This window comes from Cuculus canorus, chromosome 2, assembly GCF_017976375.1.
Source record: "Cuculus canorus isolate bCucCan1 chromosome 2, bCucCan1.pri, whole genome shotgun sequence".
In the NCBI taxonomy this organism is placed as follows: Eukaryota; Metazoa; Chordata; class Aves; order Cuculiformes; family Cuculidae; genus Cuculus; species Cuculus canorus.
Window position 1 is genome coordinate 9,087,646 of NC_071402.1, and position 6,343 is coordinate 9,093,988.

The following is a 6,343-nucleotide window of genomic DNA, read 5'->3' on the forward strand; positions in this document are numbered from 1 at the left end:
ACCAGAGATCATTTGAAACTATTCCTGCTGTATGGTCTTGTGGATAATTTATTCCCCCTGCTTTACCACCAATTTGAGAAACTTTTTCTCTTTCTCTTATCTTCTCTTTCACCATCTGATTTATTGAATGTGATTTTTTTCAAGATAGAGCCAACAGTCACAGACCACTTAAATGTTAATGTCTCTGCTATCAAAGACAACAAAAGGAAAGGATTTGCTATGGCATTTAGCCTGACAAATACACTCATAAAGAGATGTGTATATTTATTAAAGATGAAGAAATTGCATTCCGTTCTACAGTATTTTCTGTTTTGGAAGTACCCCAAGACATTTCAGATCTTTCTATATTTGAGATAGTAATTGGGAGAATAATTGAAGAGTATTGAGCACATAGGGAAGAAAAAAGCAGTGGGAGGCAAAGTCTTCTTCAGAAGAAAATATAACACATTACAGGAATTGAGGGCTCTGCATTTAATAAGGCAAGCAAATAGACAAGAGGAAACCAAAGAAAAGGCACAAAGGAGACAAAAAAAGCTTATTATGACAAGAAAGCCAGAACTGTTAACTATTAGTCTGGTGATAAACTACTACGATATTACCAATGCTGTCTCCTGAAGAATGTAAATTACGTGACAACAGATTTGGCCCCACACAGAGATAAAGAAAGCGCATGCAGTTATATTTCTAAAAGGACAAGAAAATAAGAAAAAATTGGAGGTAGGAGACAGGGTAGACAGTTTATCATTTCACAGGCACTACCACAGGCAAAAATACATAAAAAAAGAACAAATGAACAGCTCCTGGAGTAAAATAGACCAGGAGATCAAACTTAACTTATGCAGATGTAAAGAGAAAGCAGTTCTCACACTGGGTGTAGCTGATTTGATTTTAGTTGAAATAGGAAGTGTTTTGTTAGTCAGATTTCACAAATACAAAAGGATTCAGCTCTCAGGAGATCGTAAGAAATATCTATCAATCAGCTAGGAAGATAAACATCTTCCTCGAAGACTGTGGGTGTTCACAGAGTACCTGAAAACTTACAAGAGTGATTGTAGATAAATGGGAAGAAACGATCTGGGGGCTGGGAATGGTACCAACCCGCTCAAATATGTTTTCTGAAGGGGGAACACAGGTTGCATACACTTTCAAAGAGAAGGACAAAGCAGTGTTTTCTCACAGTATTGTACCTTACATGCAAGTATTTTAACAGGACATTTATGCAGAGTTATAGATGTCATGGCCAAGAGTTAAGAATTATGCTCAAAGACAAAAAAAGGAATGCACTGCATATCAGAGGGCTGTTGTGCTCTCCCTGGGACAGTAAAAGAATATCTTCTTTGCTGTAAGGGATTTGCATGATGATCTCTTATTGCTATTTTTGAATAATTTCACCATGGGACTGCAATTTCTTGCACACTAAGTCCCACTTAAGCTACATTTAAGGCTCTCATGTGTGTCAGAGCACTGTACCCTCAAAGATCTACTTTCCATCCACCACATGTAGGAAAACAAAACAGAAAGCACGTGCATCCTGGGTAATTTTATGTGTGTAGTGTACACTTGCTCTCGCAAATGCAAACTTGAAAATGTAGTTATTAGTGTTGTAGAGGACCCCCATGAATGTCAGGAGGAGACCTCCCAGGCTTCCCCCACCAATGTCAGGAGAGATGCCAAGTCCCTCCTGGCCATATAAACAGAGAGTTCATGCATACTAAAAGCTACCATGATCAGATGCAGGACTGCCTGACAGGGATCTCTTGTACCTCAGCCTCCTCCCAAATCACCAGCTAGCCACTAATAACTTATTCCGCAATGGTCCTCAGTTTGACACATCCATGCCCACATCTGATACTTCCGATAACTGTTATTTAGGTGATCTTGGCCTTGATGTTACTGATATGGTTACCTTGAAGCTGTTAGCCTTGAAAGATTTGCTTCCAAAAAGACCCCCAATATTTTCTTTCATTTGCCTATGGAGTTTGGCCATTGCTCCCTTTATCTGTTTGTGAAGCCCATACGACCCTCAGGACACCATCCATAATTTTTTTCAGCTTCTCTTGCTGGTATCAGTGGCTTCCAAATTTTTTTGTCACACTCAGAGATTTCTCATGACCTATTCATGGAATAATCACCCACCAGGTATTCTCTTGCAGTTGTGATGATCTGTGATAAAGCATCTTCGCCTTCATGGGAGAAGAGTACATTATGGTTGAGCTGAATAAAACTGGTCTGGAAACCTCTGATCTGACATGAAACTTCTCTAATTTGGAAATTTAACCATACTTTAAACCCTTTATAAAAACAATAAGAAGATGCACTCCAGAGCAGTCAATAGTCTAGTGGGTGAGGGTTTGAGATTGCTTGCATACTGTGTAAATGGTTGGCCTCTGGGGAACTGGCTGTTTTGGGACAGATGGTCATCTCTGACCAAATATTCTAACTTAGATCAGGAAATTTCCATCAAGGGAAGTTTTATTCACCTGCTGTCTTCTTAAAGGGTGTTTTATTTAAAATATATGTTGACATTTTTAATGAAATAAAAGTTTCATTAAAAATTTCCACCCAGGTCTTCTTCAGCTGTTATGTACCTGAAGTTTTGCAAGAATACTTCCTGCAAAATTTCATTGCTGTAGCAGACAACACCAAATTTTATTGTCCTTACAAAAAACAGAAATAGAGTCCACTGCAAATTCTGTAAGAATCCCAGTTTCCCTGAAAGAAAAGAGAGCAGACCGAGAGTGTGAAAAACTTTATTAAAACACCTTGAGTCCAAAGGATTGTTTGCTGATTCTAAGCAAGGAATTCAAAATGCATCTGTACCAGGCCTGAACCCAAGAATCTCCAAAGAAATGGTCTGCTGGGAGTCTGAGACCTGGAGGGAAGAAACTTTAGAAGGCCCTTAAAATAAAACCCAGTAGAAACCAGCCATGTCATCGGTCGGTAATACTGAAAGATAGGACAATCCGGCAGTTCTAGCAGAGGGTCCAGTCTGCCTCTGGTTTCGTTGGTCTGCCAGAACCAATGAAAAAAATTAGGTTTATTGAGTCCTTCCAAATCTAAAAGGGAAGGAAAAAAGGGAAAGAGGATGTAACTTTTACGGCATTGCCCTTACTGTATAGGTGTTTGCTGTTGCCTGGAGTCACCCATGCTGTCCTTGTTAGCTCTTGTTCACTGTCCATGCATGAGTGCTATCAGTTTTATAATTCTGGATTTGTAGGTGCTAGTACATCTGCTACCCAACCTTTAAGTCATAAAGCATGATCGAAGATTCTTTTTGGTGGCAAATATTCAGATATCTTTATCATCCCAGAACAATGGCCTGAAAATAAGGTGTTAATATACATAGATGACTGTGACAAGGCACTACTACAACATTATAACCGATAAGCAAATAAAAAGTCAACGTGATTTCTGCGTCTCCTTCTATAAGGAACTCAACAGGATGATGTATTAAGTTTCGCTTCCATCTTGCTGGATGTTCAAAACCTTCTCATATGATACTGGTATAGTGTGCCATTATTATTTAAAGACTAATATTGTGCTCACTATATATGTGAAATAATGTAAATATGCAATATATGTCTCCCTTACTCTTTTTATTTTCTTCTCTCTTCCTTTTGCAGGACTGTCCATTTCATAGTTATCTCTTGGCCTTGTAAATATGTCTGATATGTAGAGAGTTCATCTATTGGGCACAGCTTCTGTGAGACCTGCTTTGATTAAACAGAATCATAGAACCATTAAAATCAGAAAAGATCTCCAAGATCATCAAGTCCAACTGTCATGCCAAAACAACATGCCTACTAAACCATGTCATGAAGTGCCACATCTACACATTTTTTGAACACCTGCAGTAAAGGAGACTCCATCACTACCCTGGGCATCCTCTTCCAATACTTCACCACTCTTTTTTTAACGATATTTTTTCTCATATCCAATCTAAACTTCCTGTGGCACAAGCTGCACCTTAAGGCCATTCCCTATTATCCTATCACCTATTCTTTGGGAGAAGAGACCAACACCTACCTTTTTACAATCTCTTTTTAAGTAGTTGTAGAGAGCAGTAAGGTCTCCCCTCCTCTTCCCTAGGCTAAATAACCCCAGTTCCCTCAGCCACTCCCCATAAGACTTGTTCTCCAGCCCCTTCACAAACTTTGTCATTCTTCTTTGGACATGCTCCAGCACTTCAATGTCTTTCTTACAGTGAAAGACCCAAAATTGAACACAGTATTTGAGGTGTGGCCTCAGCAGTGTGGAGTGCAGGGGGAGAATTAATTCCCTGGTCCTGTTGGCCAAGCTGTTTCTGGTACAAGCCAAGGAGCTACTGGCTTTCTTGGCCACCTGGGCACACTGTTTGCTCATGTTCAGTCAGCTGTCGAACAACACCTCCAGGTCTTTCTCTGCCAGGCAGCTTTCCAGCCACTCTTCCCCAGGCCAGTAGCACTGCATGTTTGGGGTTTTTTTTTGTGTCCCAGGTGCATAACTCCACATTTGGCCTTGTTGATCCTCATCCCACTGGTCCCAGTCCATCGAACCAGCCTGTTCTGATCCCTCTGTAGAGCCTCCCTACCTTTCAGGAGATTGACACTTCCTCCCAGTTTAGTGTGGTCCAAAAACTTGCTAAGGGTGCACTCAATGTGCTCATCCAGGTCATTGATAAAGTTATTGAACCAGACTGGACTGAGCACCGAGCCCTGAAGGTCAGGACGTTGTTGGCCTTATGAGCATGATAGCTCTTGTTTTGCTGGCTGTCAACCAGCATGCCTAGGTCTTTTACCACCAGGCAGCTTTCCAGACACACTTCTGCAATACTTCCAATGAAATGATGAGTCGACATACTAATTAACAACCCAGCAGGAGCTGGACTGCTCTCTGCCTTGTGGTGTTACCTACGGGAGAAAGACAGCTGGAGCCTGGTACGTGTTAATGACCAAGGTTATATACAGGCACAGGAGCTTGTTGACAGCAAGGCATGCTAGAGGTGGGTGGTTCTTATTATGTAGTGTTTCATGCTGAATAAGGACCTTTAGCTACCCTCTGGAGAGGTGCAGGCAGTCTGGCAGCTGCTTTTTCAGCTCAGCATAGTACTTCATCAAGTGAAAAAATACATAGTGTAGGCATAGCCTAATAGACTTTAGACATTGATTACATCCCTCACAACACATGCCTTGATCTTACAATCAAAACATTCCTTTTTCTCCTTTTATTTAAACACCGCTATCATGGCATAGAGCATATATTTAATGCATTTCAGTTAAAAATGCACTCAGACCAAGTGTTTGCCTGCTCAAGATCAAAAGAATTTCTCATCATATCAGCAGATTTAAGTGAATGGTCTTTCACTTTGGTCTGTTAATACTGATGGGTCGGTAACAAGACATCTCCTCAGTCTACCATGCTGTAACGCTATCCCCATTAACCTGCACTATCATCTCCACCAGTTCGGAACCCATGACCCACCATTTCTTTTGTATAGTTTCACTATATACATTTCAAACAAAGTTCAGTTTTGATTCAAATGAAACAAGAGTCACCTTTCTCTTTCACTTGCCTTTTCCTATGCCTCTTCATCTTATTGTTTCACAACACCATGAGAAAGTTTTGCTTGCCTTTTCTTAGGGTCATGTAATGAGAAAGAAGCACAAGGAAAAAAATGTGTCTTAAAAGGTAAAAGCCAGCTTATTGCAGAATGCTTAAATCACACTCCTAAATACATCATTTTATTGGATGTAATTAACATTGTTCAGATGCTTTATTGTGCTTTTTTGGATTTCTTTCCAAGTGTAATAATTCTATTTCCTGTGTTCATTATGTCAGGGGGTTGGAAAAATGCCATGCAATGGCTTTGTCCAGCCCTTAAATACCTGATACACACTCTTATTTCTCTGTCATTTTTAAGCAGACTTTTAGCTGCTGAGGTTGCACAGTTTTTGACATTCTTGTGTTTTCTCCCATTCTTACTTTTCTTCTCTCTGATGGTTGTCCTTCTCCCCTTCTACTGCCTTCTTTGTTCCTCCATTAATCTAACTTGTAACAGACAGCAGAGGTCCAAGGAGGACAATTGGTTATACTACTTGAATAAGGACCCTTCTAGGTCTATTAAGGGCACCGAGTGATGGGACTGAAATGAATGAAAAAGCCCAATAGCTCAGTATAAGCAATGAATCAAGCCATCAGCCCACCCAGAAGAAAGAGTAGCAGAAGTTACATTTCAGTCCCTATTTGTCAAGATTGTGGTGTCTTTTCCTGCATCAGAGTTACAAACCTGATTTGCTAGGTGTCACCATGAGCAATAAGCGCAGACCCCAGTTAGGACTGAAGCTGCTGGCTCTTGGCTGGGCTG